Genomic DNA, 17,763 nt, shown 5'->3' on the forward strand with positions numbered 1-17,763 from the left:
TGGCAACACATACTTTGACAGAGAAAATTCATAACTTCACTGCAAAATATCGAAGGTTCAATAAATCGTCCTCTGTTTATCATCACTTGACAGCATGCCTGAACGTTCCAGGTTAACTGTAACTTGGGTGTTCTATGACGAGTGTAGTGATCTCTGGAGTGCACTCCAGACGATTTGCAAGCAGGAGAAATATCTCGATAAAATACTCTTATATTTCATTTTTACTGACCTTGCTCATACGGTCTTTTAATTCATAGCCGTGTCACTGTAATCGTCTCCATCATGATGATGAATTACGATTTATAACTACGCACGTAGGGATATTACCAGATAAAATCTACTCTCTTAACAGCAAGACAAGGTTCTTACTGCGATTAAATTTATGAAACTGAAATTTAAGAGTTTGTCTCTTCATTGACCACATGCACAACACTTCTAAAATTTGTCATTTCCGGTGTCGTGTTATTTTCTCATTACTTTCTCAATTATGTTAATTATAACACCAGACGCTTCCGGTCGCATTATAGCTTATGGCAAATTCCATAATCGGTCGTTGTCGTAGAAATTTTCTGAACTCATGGGTTGTAGTTTGTAAAGGCAACTGAATATTCAGAAGTTAATTAATAAATGGATTTTGTAATTTTACTGTAATGTTCTGCGTAATAAAAGTCAGCTTTAACCAAGTGCCTCATGTAGTAAGTACAGGTTGAGCAGGATGAGGAATACGCTGTGCAATTTTTCTACATTTTAATATTTTCGTTTCGTCTTTCATGTCATCTTTAATTTAGGCCATCATATTTCCACAACAAGCATTTATATGTTTCCATGTATTATTGATACGCGTGGGATTGGACTCAGGCATTGTACGATTGTAATAGCAGCTGAATATCCAGCATTCAATGAACAACTTGTGAGATTTCAGTGATATGTTCTGCGTATTGCAACTTAGCTTTAAACCAAGAGCCTCATCTTGTAACTATAAGATGGCGTGGTATCTTGGATCGCTGTATCAGGGTCCCAAGCCACGCGGACAATTCAATACGTATGTCCTTACTAATAACCAACATCAAATTTGGGTGGAATCAAAGATCAAATTTCGTTATTCACCAAGAGGAAAATAGTAGCATATATATAAAAGTTTAATGAGCAGATTGAACCCTACCAGACAACGATCCCAGGACCTAATACGGTGTGCTTTTAACGCGCCGATTACGTCTATCAGTCAGTGAACCAGTAGCCCACAACGAGGGAAGGCTCCGTTTCTCAAGCGAGTTAGAAAAATAGCAGGAAAAGAGACAGTCACAGAAATTAATAACCCAAGCTTGTTCAATTTGTTCGGGGAAATACAATTGCCAATTGTGAAGGGTAAAATTCAACATGCTTCAACGTTCAAAAATCCAACGAACTGATTTCTATCTAGCACGGGTACAGGATATGGGCGAAATAAAAAGGCAAAACAGCCAAGATATAATTACAGTGGCTGGTGACGAAAGTGTCACGTCAATGATTACCATATGCCGACCTCTACAACAAGACAACATTTTAGCAATCACTTCAACAGTTTTTATTGTTCTGAAATTCGTCGTTTTTCTTAATTAATTATGAGTTCTGACCCTTTTCCAGATTAACCACGTAAGACACGCGTATACACCAATTTTCATAAAAATTATGTAACACATCAATTTTTGAAAGGAAGTGATGTAAACTGCTAAGAATCTAAACTCTTCTCTTGAAAATCATAGATTTTGAATTTTAATTTTAACTCTCCATTCTGGGCTATAGATTTATACAGCTAAACCCAATAATGCGTTAATTCATCATTCTGGTAGAAGCTAGGAAATTACAGCGAACCAATAACAGAAAGACGGCTTCCCTCAGAAAGAAATGTTTGTTAGCCGAGGATGTTCCCCGAGTCGGTTGAGGGGGCGATTTCGAAAACACGAGGGTGCGATTCTTCCTCTTTCTTGTGTCCAGAGCTGCTGCTAGAAGTGCGTGTCGCCTGTCGAGAAGTCGGAGCTGCAAACAAAGCTCTTTGTGAGTTGTACATTTTGCTCTTCGTCCAGAGCAGTTAGATAATAAAATCCAGTAATTAATATGGGAAGCTAAAAGAGGTGGTTCAATAATACTTGCAACCATAAATGTGGGCGCTGAACTAGACCAGGTTACAAAATTTGTACTAAGGAATACTTACGATTTGACTAACTACGACCATGATGATGATGATGCTTCTTATTTAAAGGGGCTTAACATCTAAGGTTAAGACCATTAGGTGTTATCTAATATCTGCTTATGAGTGGACGGACTAATTCCAGTCAGGCAAGTAAGTACACCAAACAAATACCGTTACCTTTTCAAAGCTGGAGCCCTTGAGTTCGAGTATCGCGCGCAGTAAATGTTCGTGCAGCCCGCTAGTTCGGAGATGTGTTAAGTGAACAGTTACTAAATAACCCAATGTTTTGTGTAGCAGTAACGCATTTTCCAACTCATCAAGAATAAAGCCTCACTAGTTTGGTGGTCGATATCACAAACGGACCCATGAACTTCCCTGAAGTCAATATTATCGCCACGAAGCACTAATCACCAATGAAAGACTCTAAAAGGCCCATGTTCATCACAGGATAGAGACCAGGTGAGAAATAATCATTATTGTTATATTTGGGAGAGTAGTAACCGCACATGCTCATCTACATAAATAAGTAAATATCAAACACTCATGACTCATTGTCGCAGTTTTAAGTTTCCTATTTACCTATTATATAATTGGGTTAATGAGTGCCCTCTCATGGTTGATGGATTGCCTAAATGAGTGTTAGTTAGTGCGGTGTAAATATTAGTAATCACAAGTGTACAGATGTATTTGCTTAATGTTCAGTCGACATGACATAACTTTAGAAAATATTATAACTATTGTATAAACATTTATTCCTTGTATGTTGTCACAGACTATTCATTGCCTGATCATGAACGTCTCTGGCTTCATCTATAATGGGGAAACTATCAGCAAGGTGATCACGCGGAAAAATATAACAGCTTTAAAATATTATCTCAGTGGAAGAAGGCAACTCAGAAACACATTAATATTTTAAGACCGAAATATCTAAACTTTATTTAAGCTTGTTGGTCACTAAATGCCTTATGAAGTTGAAGAAATTGAGGAAAGGAAAGAATGCAAAAAGATGGGATCTAGACAAGTTGAAAGAAAAGAGTGTGAGGGATTGTTTCAAGGAACATGTAGCACAAGGACTAAATGAAAAGGCTGAAGGAAACACTATAGAGGAAGAGTGGAGAGTCATGAAAAATGAAGTCAGTAGGGCTGTAAGGAAGGGAGAAAAGATCAACTAAGAATCGGTGGATAACCCAGGAAATACTAGACCTGATTGATGAACGACGAAAATACAAGAATGCTAGAAATGAAGAGGGCAGGAATGAATACCGGCGATTAAAGAATCAAGTGGATAGAAAGTGCAAGGTAGCTAAGGAAGAATGGCTGAAGGAGAAGTGCAAGGATGTCGAAGGCTCTATGGTCCTGGGAAAGGTAGATGCTGCATGCAGGAAAATCAAGGAAACCTTTGGAGAAAGGAAATCTAGGTGTATGAATATTAAGAGCTCAGATGGAAAGCCACTTCTAGGGAAAGAAGACAAAGCACAAAGATGGCAGGAGCATATCCAACAGTCGTATCAAGGTAAAGATGTAGATAATATGGTTCTGGAACATGAAGAGGCTGTTGATGCTGATGAAATGGGAGAACCAATTTTGAGGTCAGAGTTTGACAGAGCTCTGAGTGACCTAAATAGGAACAAGGCACCTGGAATTGATAATATTCCCTCTGAATTACTGACTGCCGTAGGAGAAACCAGCATGGCAAGTTTATTCCATTTAGTGTGCAAGATGTATGAGACAGGAGAAGTCCCATCCGATTTTCGGCAGAATGTTGTTATACCTATTCCCAAGAAAGCCGGTGCTGACAGGTGTGAAAACTACCGCACCATTAGTTTAGTATCTCATGCCTGCAAAATGTTAACACGTATTATTTACAGAAGAATGGAAAAACAAGTTGAAGCTGAGTTGGGAGATCAATTTGGCTTCAGGAGAAGCGTAGGAACACGTGAAGCAATCCTGACTTTACGTCTCATCTTAGAGGATCGAATCAAGAAGGACAAACCCACGCACATGGCATTCGTAGAACTAGAAAAGGCGTTCGATAATGTTGATTGGACCAAGCTATTTATGATTCTGAAGATGATAGGGATCAGATACCGAGAACGAAGAATTATCTACAATCTGTATAAAAATCAGTCTGCAGTGATAAGAATCGAGGGCTTGAAAAAAGCAGCAATCCAGAAAGGAGTGAGGCAAGGCTGCAGTTTGTCCCCTCTCCTTTTCAGTGTTTACATAGATCAGGCAGTAAAGGAAATCAAAGAGAAATTTGGAAAGGGAATCACAGTCTAAGGATCGGAAATCAAAACCTTGAGATTTGCCGATGATATTGTTATTTTATCTGACACTGCAGAAGATCTCGAGAAGTTGCTGAATGGTATGGATGAAGTCTTGGGTAAGGAGTACAAGATGAAAATAAATAAGTCCAAAACAAAAATAATGGAGTGCAGTCGAACGAAGGCAGGTGATGTAGGAAATATTAGATTAGGAAACGAAGTCTTAAAGGAAGTAGATGAATATTGTTACTTGGGTAGTAAAATAACTAGCGATGGCAGAAGTAAGGAGGACATAAAATGCAGACTAGCACAAGCAAGGAAGAGCTTTCTTAAGAAAATAAATTTGCTCACTTCAAACATTGATATCGGAATTAGAAAGATGTTTTTGAAGACTTTCGTGTGGAGCGTGGCATTGTATGGATGAGAAACATGGACGATAACTAGCTCAGAAAGAAAGAGAATAGAAGCATTTGAAATGGGGTGTTAAAGAAGAATGCTGAAGGTGAGACGGATAGATGGAATCACGAATGAAGAGATACTGAATCGAATTGGCGAGAGGAGATCGATTTGGCTAAATTTGACAAGAAGAAGAGATAGAATGACAGGACACATCTTAAGACACCCAGAATTTGTTCAGTTGGTTTTTGAAGGAAGTGTAGGTGGTAAGAACGGTAGGGGTAGACCAAGGTATGAATATGACAAGCAGATGTAGGATGCAATAGTTACGTAGAAATAAAAAGGTTAGCACAGGATAGGGTGGCATGGAGGGCTGCATCAAACAAGTCTATGGACTGATGACTCAAACAACAACAACAATTTAAGCTCTTCCCCAAAGGAAAGCTGCCCAGTAAAACTAAGGTTATTATATAAACCTATAGCACTACAATATGAAAGCTCACTACTACTGTAAGAGCTGCATTCCTCATTTTGCAAGTAATCTGAAAGGAAACTGCTTTATTGCACAGCTAAGCAGCGTATTTGTTAAGAAAAAGGGCGGTAGAAATTCAACAAAACATTGTACGGAAGGGAAATATAAAAATAATTGCTAAAGACAAAATAATTCGAGATTCTAAAATTAATGTATCACTGCTTGGGAAGTAATAATTAATGAAACTGGTAGGAAGGTAATAAATGAGTCAACAGCCGTTACACCACACATCCTGAATTACTTCTTTTTAAACGAATACAAACTGGAAAATAACTTTGATATCCTTGAGGAGAATTACAATTTACCTCCAGATATTCTAAGATACCATCAATTACAGATGTGATGGTCTAAATTTCATGTGACATGAAATTACATTTAAAAGGTCTGTCCACGGCAACTAGTAGTATACAGGAACTGTGTACGACTAGTGGCAAGTAAATAATAATAATAATATCCTTGTGTATAATTTCTATTCATCATTTATCTCAAGTTGCCATCGCATTTGTGTTGCTTTCCTGCACATGTATTCCAATTCTCTAATATTTCAAATTCATGTTTACTGCAGTACGAGGGTATTTACTCCCCTTATATTGCTTTCTAAAAAAGCATTTTAAACAATAATTACCTGTGTGTGCCCCTGTGCTGCCATTTATGATATTATACATCAAACAATTACAAACAATAGACGTGACTTCACATTTAATAAGATTTCAGACAACTTCACAATTTGTAGACTATAGCACGGAGCACTATTATGGAGCAAATACATGTTCATAACTGTATTTTGGCGTGTCATCGAGCCCGAAGGGTGGAAATCTAGGTTGCTGAGCGGCAACAATATTATTCTATTCATACATAAAAGCAAAGATCTACTTCCAGTGTTGTTTTCAAACAATTGCACTTTTAAAGATATTTCGAAAAACGAACATCTAATCGGCCATACTCCACAGTAAGTAGATAGAAGGGCGTTAAGGGGAACTTATTGGGCCAACAAACTTTCAGGCACAACAAAACTCCACAACACTTCTCCAGAGAGAGAGAGAAGAATATTATGTAATAATAACAACAATGTTACTGAGCAGTACATCCAAATGTTGTTTAAGGAAAGGCCTGTTAGAAAAACGTGGTACTGTATACATGGGAAATATGCCGCCTGACAAGTGAGTTAGTGGATTGGTAACATCGACGATTGGTCCACTGAGAAAATTTACTATTGCATACATCGCTATGGATGGGCGTTAGCCCAAGCCACGTTAATCCTCGGACAATAGGGTGAAAATCGTAACATGAATGGTCGGGCTAAGTGTAATAGACCGAATATCAAAACAATTATGTAAACCATTTTATTGATTAATAATTCATAAAAGTATTTTTGCAATAAAAAGACATGTCTATACCCTGAAAACATGCTTAGAATAGTCGACTCCATTAAAGACTATAAAATGCCTACTGAAAAATCAGCATAACATTTAGCGTTCAAAACATACACGTATATGAAAATTTGTGGCAAACAATACGTACTTAATACATCTATCTGTTAATGGTATTTTCCAAAAATGAACACAATGACTCTCAACATGGCAAGAAAAATGTAACATGTATACGACACTTTGATATGTTCCAACTGGGTCACATTCCTTGGTTTCTTCAGCCGTTATCAACGAAATAACGAGAAGAAGTATATGAATTTGAAACCTTTGTAATCACTGTAAAACTGGAATTAGCCATAGTTGCACCTCCAATGTCCCTTTCTTCTTCTCCATTAAATAATTAGCTGCTGAATTCTAGATTGCTGGTTATCACCAAATATGGGTCAGGGTTGGAACCATTATTCTAGGGTTAAACTGTCGTCAAACAAGATGAGGCTTCAGACATAAACATATCTGCACATTGAATTCAAGGGTGTAGCTGTTCTACAAAATCCATTCTAAGATCAAGAATTCCAGAAAATAATGTGGAAGCATACCATATAACAATATGGGCGTTACCTATATTGTCTACATTATGTGCTCCTTGCGAGTGTACGTACAAAAAGAACAAACGACCAATGATACATAACATCGGGATAGATGTTCTCTAAGGGGAGCTACCAGGTTTGTCCGAAATTGAGACTTGTGGGAAAACGTTCTTTATTCATTTATTAAAATGGCTTGACCGTTCTGCAGTGTTAGCGGGTGAGTTCTTCCTAAGGTAAGACTACTAAGAGACCTACTACCGCACTTATTACACAGAAGCATCTATTCTGAAGTCTGAGTGAGCAGATGTTTACAAAAATTACCACACTCGTTATAAGAGTGAGAGAGGTTCCATCATATTTTTCAGAAGAACGCCCCCATTCCACACCACAAGTCAGCATTTGTAGTTTTATTGCACGCTTGAGAAAATTTACTATCACACTGACATCAATACTGTAACCGTAGCTTGGGATGGCTCACCAGATGTTTTTCAAGACTAGCCTCTTCACTAAAGCTTTTACCTGATTCGTAACAACAGTGTGAACATTTTCCGTTATAAGTGACCTGGTGCATTCGATGATTATGGGAAATGCTCACCACAAAAGTACGGAAGCTCTACAAAATTTAGCGTGCACTTTTCACGAAACCACATAAATTACCAGAGTTAGGGCGAAATTCTGTAGGAATGAACAGATGTTTCCGAAAAATATATTTGCAGAAAACGTACTAAGACAGTCAAAAAAGGAGTGATATCAGGCGAAACGTTCACCACAAGAGTACGGAGGCTTATAAATGTCAACACGGGAGTGTGACCAATATGAAGTGTGTGTGTTGGGATAGTACATATATCACACCCCCGCACTGTATTCAGAAGAGATAATTTTGTTGTCAGTGTTCGATTTATTGTTATCATTAATTCATTTGTATATTTATTCCTAATTTTTTTAAATGAAAGGTACCCATATGTGATATCAGTAATTAGTTTTGTACAAAACGGATGGGAAACTGCTAATTACATCTCGGAAATTTGTATGAGTCATGCGGATATCCCACAGTCCTATGTGGTGGCCTCGTTAATGTTGTAGTCGGAAAGTTCCTATGAGTCATGTGATTAGCTCAGAGTCTGAGGTGGTGGCCCTGTTGATGTTGTCATGAGATCCGGAAGAGGTTCAGGGCATGGTCTTGACAAAAACTTGTACTCGTGATTGGATGACAAGGATCAATCTAGACGTAAAGTACCATTATGCTACAGTCCAGATGCAAATACGAAGGAGAAAGAGGCAGACAAAATGGCGCACGGCAACTTCAGGTAGAATAAATATATGAAAATTGTCATCGAAACTAAAATAAACTTAAATCTAGAAGGCATGGAATGCAAGAGCCATGTATAAGAACGTTGAGATGGAACAAATATTGTTCTAAGAATAATTGAATCCTAATCCTTTCTTTACGGAGAGAAAAAATACATTGCATAAAATATCTGAGAATCAGTAGTAACTGCGTATCAAAAGAGCTATTTAAAAATATGATTGAAGAGGAATTGCTTGCTATATAGCACAGGAACTAAAATTAAAATACGAGAGAGATCCGATGTTTTTAAATTAACATTCCGGCTTGAGGAGATATTGAGACCACTGTATAGAAGCGAGAGGGCAAAATTTCGTACTTCAAGCAATTCAGTACATAGAATAGAAATTGGATTAGTAACTGAAATTAATATTAGCCGGGAAAGTTACATTTAATAACAAGAAGCTGTATCCAGATTGTAATAGATACGCAATTTCGAGTAGTACAAGTAATAATATTAAGGGGCTAAATTAGCAATTTAAATATGTATTCTGTCATTCCAATATTGATTTCTAATTTCGTGAACAACTGTAAATACATGGAGTCAGCCTGAGACATGGGAATAGATTGCTCAGGATTCCATAACGAGGCACAGCAGCATCAATGTATTGCGACCAGAGATGACGTCCGGAGAGGCAGTAACCGGCCGCATGGAACACATGTAACATCTGAGAAGAAGGAGGCAGTTTCAGGGTAGTGACGAGATAAGTTTTTGTTTAAAGGTATTTATATCATTATCGAGAAATATTTTCTTTCAACAAAATTCTCAGTCAGATTTTTTCAGCGCCAAATCGTGACCAACAGTAACAGACCTTTGTCATAAAAACCACGAATATCATTTTTTTCAATGATATGTATACTGATATGGGAAGTGACTAGGTTATGTTGATGCTGTAAGTGAATGTATTACATGTCATCTTTGATACCAATCTACTTGGAAGGGCTATTCATTTATTATTCTGAAAATATTGGAGCATGCAGGTTATATGAGACGTAGAGGAGGTTTATGAGGCAATTATATTGACAAACATGACTGCACCTATAAGAATCAAAGGAAGAGATGGATTAAACTGAATTCTATGAGTATCGCAGAAGCAATATCGTTGAAGGAAATTAATATTATAACAAATGAGGGGTTATGAAGAAGGTTAATGAAATGAGAATGTTGACTAAGAAGAGATAGATTCGAATTGTGTATTAATGGAAATATTGAGATTTTAAAAGTTCATGTTTTGAGAGGTTGTATGTAAGAAGAATATATTGCGAAGTTGTATGATATATCCACAGAGGATCGTATTGAGTAACTATCATAAGGTTAGTCTCATGTTGAGAAAAGTGTATTAGTAAGAGAACTGCTGATTTTATGTCAATTTGAAACACAAAGTGACATATTATAAGTAGTAGTTAGCCACCGCATATATAATTGATGAAGATGTAAGGATATGGAGTAAGAGGAATCGACGTGTTTAGAGTCGTTCTTTCCCAAACGATCTGTAGACTGAAATCAAGACCTAACTCAATGAATGGCACGACGGAATATGAAATGAGGTTAGACTATGATTCACTGTGCAAACATATATGACAGATTGGCACATATTTGTTTCATTATTCTAGTCCATTAAGGAAAGGTAGATTTAGCTTGCTCATGTTTGAAAATATCACTGATGAATTTTAATATATACGAGAAATATATGCATATTTCATTTCTAGCAATATTTTGAAAATATGGCAACAATTTTTGGCCATGTTAAAGAAACTTATCAAATATGTCGAATCTCACAAGTAAGATAATGTCATAATAAGAATCCCAGATAGTAATATGTGAAATAATAAAGTCCATTTGAAAAAATTGGACATGATAAGGCACCAATTATGAAAACTCCCACATTATAAAGATGAAGGAATGTGTAAGAACGTCCGGATGATGAAATATGAATGAAGTTAGATGAAAACTAACCAAACTACATGAATTACATTTTCAGTAGAGCACCTTACTCATGTCGTTGAAGATAAATTTTCCGACAGAGGAATCGATTGGTGATTTAGATGCTACAAGTTGGCTCTATGCATTTGTGTGTCATGAACTTCAGTTTTGGACGGATCAGTTGATATCTTAAACAACCCCATTTCAATTATAAGTCATCGCCAGAGAGAGAAATTGTGAATAAGAAAGATTATTTCATGAATGATTACTAGAGATTTTGACTTTGTATGAAAGCACATTGTTATTTTCTCGTATTTATCAATATTTGTTGAACTTTTCTTCAGATAAGCATGCTAATAAATTAGTATAATATTAAAGTGGATTTATTATTTACGTTGGATTAGGAAAAGACATATGTAGAGCTAGGGTCACACTTTCATTTGTGTTGAGACTTGTCACTGAATGTTGAATGGAGACGTTCACCGACAGGAATATGATTTATTGAGCGATACCTAGAAAGTACTGGGAGGCGATCTTTCTCGGAAACTACGACAAATAAATAAACTATTGCTGAAGATTTTCCTTAGATGCTATCGGGATTATCTTCACTCCGTGTTGGACACAGGTGGGTTGAAGTTCATTGTAAGAAATGGGGGAAGCTGATGTCCATATAGCATGTAATGAAACGTAAAAAAGCATACTGTACTTGGCTTCATACCGGACTGGCCTTCAAACTTCGGTGGAGAAAACTTGATTTCAAACATCGGAGGAGAGGAGATGTAACATTTATGGAAGATCGCATTATTGTGTTTGTGAACGGAAATGATAACGTACAACTGTGGAGTGCTCAGGTACTTGGTATTGTACAACTTGTGGCCGCTTAGTATTATATGTTATATTCAATAAAATAATGTGAACACATCTAATAATCGCTGTCTTTCTTCACGCACGTAGGATATAGAAAAGCAAGGTCATATTGAAGACAAACTTTCGACCAAAACTGGTATACACATGGTTCTCAACATATGGGCGAGCTGCAATTTACCTTATCCCTTGTTTTCGTAGACTAGACTATGAAAAAAATGCAAAATGTCGTATTAATCCACAAGAATGAAGACGCTTCCCCAAAACGAGTAAAAAGGTGTTGTCGAAGAACTTTATCAGAGAACGTCTTCCCAGCGTCATCACAAGACAAGGACGCTCACCAATATGTGTATGAAGGTGATTTAGAAGCAAAAGCTTTCGAGAAAACATCCTACCTCTCCCTTATGCGTAAGTACGCGCAAGCGAAGAGGAAACTTCTTACTATATGAATCACATTTATAAGAACGCTCTCCTGTATTGATAGCAACTGGGGTCGAAAAATTTGTTTCACAGTAAACCCCTTCCCTTAACTTCATATGTAGGTAGATGCTCATCAGTACGTGCAGGAGGTTATTCAGAATATGGGATATCTTAGAAAACTTCCTACGGCATTGCTCGCAAAAAGGTCAACGCACCCTTGTATGAATTCTGAGGTGTTACAGAAGATACGAATATGCGAGTAAAATTCCTACCATTTAAGATGCGTGAGGTAATGCTTTCGAAGGGAATGTTTCTGGGAAAATTCCTTACGACATTCATTACAAACATGTAACCGTACGGCGGTGTGTGCAATCATGTGTAGCCGAAATCTGGTTTTGCACGAAAATTACTTACCGCATGGATTGGGTCGCCCCACACAATGTGCGAAAATATGAGACCGAAGATTTGTCTTACGGGAGAACTTCTTACCACATTGATCACAGGAAAATGGACGTTCACCAGAATGTGTAAGTACGTGTTGCCGAAGATACGATGTGTTTGAAAATTTCTTACCACATTGATCACAGGAATGAGAACGCTCTGCAGTATATATAAGCTGGTGCATTCGAAGATGTGTCTTACTACGAAAAGTCTTGCCAAACTGATTACAGGGATGTGGGCGTAAATCAGTATGCATCACCATATGGTGCGCGAGACACTTCCTATATGGGAAATTTCTCCCACATTCACCGCAGGAAAGCGGACGTACATTAGTATGTGTAAGCTCGTGTTGTCGAAGTGCGGACCTATGAAAGAACTTCCTGTCACATTCAACACAGGAATTCAGACGCTCACCGGTATGTGTAACCATGTGCTGCCTTAACTTCGATTTCTGAAGGAACTTTTTTCCACACTGTTCACAAGAATGTGGACGCACATTGGTATGTATAAGCTCATGTTGCCCAAGATTCGACTTCTGAGAGAACTTTTTACCACACTCTTTACAGGAATATGGACGCTCACCGGTATGTATAACCATATGCTGCCTTAATTTCGATTTCTGAAGGAACTTTTTACTACACTTTTCACAGGAATGTGGACGCTCACCGGTATGTATTAGCTCGTGTTGCCTAAGATGCCACTTATGAAGGAACTTTTTATCACATTGATCACAGGAATGTGGTCGCTCACGCGTACCCACTGAACGTCCGGTCAATAATGCAACGTTCGGAAATCTAGAAAAGAGAACACAAACATTTATTACATTTTACGCGTAAGTTAACAAAATAATATACAATATTCATAAGCAAACACAATATATGTAGCAAAACTGTTTCTTATCACATTACATTGCACTCTAAATCTCAATAATTTCAGATAAAGGTTCAAACAGATAAGCCCATATAATATCCAATTGCCAATTAGAACATTTGTTAAGTATGCACTTAACCAGAACATATCCAGACAATTTAAGACGGTCCAATATGGAAGCAATGATTGTGGGAGTGCTATGCTTAGCGATTTAGTTATGTGCATTCTTCAAGTTTACTGGTAACTAAACCTCATAACATTTAGGATGCCAAATAATACCTAAAGTTTTAATAGCTTCATCCTTGCTGAGGTTACATGTTGACATGTTTCCTCTGTCATCTACAGGGACATTGGAAAGGGCTTCTGGACAATTTGATGTCCAATTTCTGAGATGAATATGTGTAATATAAAGCAGGGAAGATATTTCTGACTGTAGCTCCTCAGCTACTTCAACTGTGATGTTACCTGTCAACACGTCGTCAACATAAAACAAAGAAGATGCAAATAGGGTGAGATTCTGTGTTCTCTTCAGCAAGTTGAAACCAAATTCTCGGAACTAGGAATAGGGCAGAACTTGTAACAGTAATCAAGCGATAGTCCTTGATCTCTTCATCAGAGGATTCATGCCACGTAATATTCTGAGGACTCCTGTGGTCGGGATGCGTCAACACAAATTTCTACATCTTTGCAATATCAGGTGAAAGAGCAACAAGATAATTTCTGAACCTTAAAACAATAGACAGGAAGTCAGGGTCAACCATTTACAGAGTTGAAATCTATCCCGTTTAAAGATTCACATCACCTGTCAAACTTAACAATCGGCTTGGCCGTCATGCTAGAATATTTGAGCATACAATGATAAGGCATATAAAAGTTTAATGAGATAGATGTCTGAAGGGGTGCAATTTCCGTGTCGCGTTTCGCTGTATGTATGCATGAAAATTACATACAGCTGTATCAATTCTGGAAATCTAGCAAGCTTATTTTCAATGGGTTTGAGCCTCTTAACAGCATTATGCTTAGACTGAGCTACAGGTGACGTTTCGGGACAAATAGGAAATTGGCCATCAAACCTGCCTGAATAATCCATTTGATCATTATACAAGAAAATGTTCTTCGCAGGCTCTTTTTTCAGGCGTAAGGAATGATTGATGGAGTTCATCCAGCTTCCAAAACCTTTGCATGTTTTTCTGTGAAGAGAATCAAGATTCATAAGCCTGGCACACCGAACCTTGGCGTTATTCTTAACACAAAATTCAGGGTTGGCGCCTCACAATTCCCGTGACATCACCATGCCACCTTCAATGGGAATTAACCTGTCCCTGCTCTAATAACCATAGAAAGTGTACTAACAAACCCAAAACCCATAGCAACATAACCAACGTCCAACAACAATCATGTTATTCACGAACCTATTGGGTAGAATACAAACAAACAATGTCAGACGTAATATGTAATACTGAACCACCTACTTCACAGCAGGAATTAAAAGATAAAGTTGAGAAATTAGAATCCCTGCTAACTATTGTCAACCGAATCCATATTCCTTACCACACCTCCCATTCTTCCTAACCTCACTTCCCACCCTAACCACTCCAAATAATAAAATATTCCCATGAACATTACACGTCATACCTTCGAACCTGTGACCCATATATTCCGAAATACCACTAGATGCTTGATAATTTATCAAGGCTATCAAAAGAAAAGCGTGGGCAAATACCTGCACCGAATTATCCAACATGACTGACACTCGCAAATACCAGACCAAATTAAAACAACTGACAAACACAAAGCAATCCTAACTCTATTGTCCAGTAATACGTAACAAATCTGCATTCAGTGATAATAAAACAATGAGTGGCATTTTTGCAGACCATTATAATGGAATCTTCTCGCCATCTTCGGATCGCAATATATACCATCGTGACCACGATGCAATATCAAAATATTCGGATATCAGACAAAATCCTCTACCTTTCAATCCCATCAGATCTTGACTCTCAAAATCCCCTAAATGCTCTTATTACAGTCCAAGATATAACAGATGCACTCAGGACTATAAAGAACACTGCCACTGTATTAGATCAATACATCACTTCCTACAACTCCAATATAAAGTATACACCATAATTCTCCATACTGGATTCTTCCCTCCCCCACGCCCAAATTGGGTACATGCCAAAATTTTGTTAGTTTGAAAATCCCAAAACCACCACCCAATTAAATTCATATCGTCCCATAAGTCCTCTAACAGAATGTTCTAAAATCTTAGAAATCATCTTAGCTCACTGTATATACACCTGTCTCGACTCCCTCCTTCTCATACCACAGTAACACGCCAGTTTCTGTCCTCAGCACTCCATACATGACCATGTCTTTCATATCTGTCATCATCATCAGTCGGTTTACTCACTGCTGAGCGTCGTGACCTCATTTCTTCACTTCGTTAGTAACTGCATCCTTAACGAGATTTTTCCATGATGTGTGGTCTTCAGCTCTTGTTAAGACATTGTGAAGAGGTAGACCGGTGATCTTCTTTGCTTCGTCTAACCATCTACTTGTTGTTCTGCCTCTTGGTCTGGTGCCTTCAATTTTGCCTTCCAGAATGGTCTTTTCTAAATTGCCTCCTTATCTCCTCAAAATGTCTCAGGAACTGGAGGTAACTTTCACTAACTCCATATCCATGTATCAATCACGAAATATTTACCTACAAAAATATGCGCACACTTACCAGTCTTGACGTTGAGAATGCCTTCCAACAGACTGAAATATCAACTCCATCACCTTCCAGTTCCAATGACAATCACCCATTTCCTAACCAAAACCAGTATCCATAACACATTTACCTACACGCTTCCAATTAAAGCAGGAGTACCACAAGGTATCCCGATGTCACCACGTTCGTATATCCAACCTATATCCACACCTTGATTGTGTCAGTTTGCTGAACACACAGCAATGCTAGCTGTGGAATCCAATAATCGATCCTTGCAATCCCGTTTCCATACCAATTTAAATGTACTCGGACAATGGCTCAATCTCTGACAAATCAAAATTAATGTAAGCAAAAAAATAGTATTATTTCCTAATCGTAAATGTTAATGACGTCCCACTAACAAACCCTTTCTACCCTTCAATAATCAAACCCTTGCTGTAACGAACACACTTACCTACCTAGGCATAACGTTTCAAAATAATTTTCAATAGAATGTACATTTGGACCAAATTTATAAAAAGGCATCCCACAGGATTCATCTCCTCCCCTGGCCGTTAGGTTAAACCTGGGGATTAAAAGCCATACAAATCACACCTCATATCAAGCACCACTTCCCTCTTCGAAGTCAGAACCTAGATAAATTTAAACTCAAAATGGAATTATGGAAAAGTACAGATCACATTTCTCTGGGCGAGGTCCTTTTTGTCATTTTTCATTTCCTCAGAAATTATTACAAGTTGGTTTATTCATATGGAGAAGAATTATTTTAATAATTGTATGTCATCGATTGTATACTTATATATATAAATACATATATATGTGTGTGTGTCTATGTAAAATTATGATATAATTATATTTAACATTGTTTCACTTCGAGAAAAACAATGTTTTCTGTACTTATTATGTTTGAAGTGATTCAACACTTTAACAAGAAAATAACTGACGTGTTTTAGAAAAGCAGAATATTTTTTTAAAATTTACTTCTATAAAAAATGTGAAATAAGCACTCAACCATAACTAAAGCAAATATCTGTAAATGTAATTAGCAAAAGAGTCCATTTGTTAGACATGTGCTCACTCCCCTTCTGGGGAGAATGAAAGAACTATTGAACAAAAGTGATTGGTTCATCTCTCTTTGCCTCCATCTGTCATTAGGAAAATATCTACCATGAAAGAACCTACCCCGGGTTATACTTGCAAAGACTGCGGAAGAACCTTCCTCTGGTTGTACAAGAAGAGTGTTATAAGATGTCGTGTAGTGCAATTTTTAAGTGCAAACAGTGTAAAAGTCTGTTCTAAAACCCTTCCAAATGCAAACATCATGAAGACGTTTGTAGTGTAGTTTCATCCAGAAAAAAAAAGTTTAAAGAGCTCAAACGTATTCTACCAGATAATTTATTTGTGAATAGTAAACCTTTACAAAATATTTCAAACTCTGAAGTTCTGTTCCCATGCTCACAACTCAAGAGGTGTTTCACTGCCTAAGCCTACTATATGTTCTATCGCAGTGAAAACATCTAAAGAAGGAGAGTCGCAGGATGAGATACAAAATGAAGAAGGCGATGAAAAATAAGACGACTGAGGAGGCCCCAAAGCCTTTTTAAACCAAAAAAGCAGGATAAATACAGTTTTCTACATATCAACTGTCTGCAAATAATCCAAAATGTTAACAACAAGCCTCTGTCACTCTGTCACTCTGTCACTCATTAGTAATTGCTAATAAAGTTTTAAACTCAATGACTCAATGATGAGGGTCTAATAAGCTATTGCAAATCATCAAGGGGCAATTGAGCAGGGGCTTATTAGCAATTACTAATCAGTGCGGGCTAATGAGCAGTGACTAAAAAGTGTAGATTAGTGA

The sequence above is a fragment of the Anabrus simplex genome, chromosome 13 (genome assembly GCF_040414725.1).
Source record: "Anabrus simplex isolate iqAnaSimp1 chromosome 13, ASM4041472v1, whole genome shotgun sequence".
Classification (NCBI taxonomy): domain Eukaryota; kingdom Metazoa; phylum Arthropoda; class Insecta; order Orthoptera; family Tettigoniidae; genus Anabrus; species Anabrus simplex.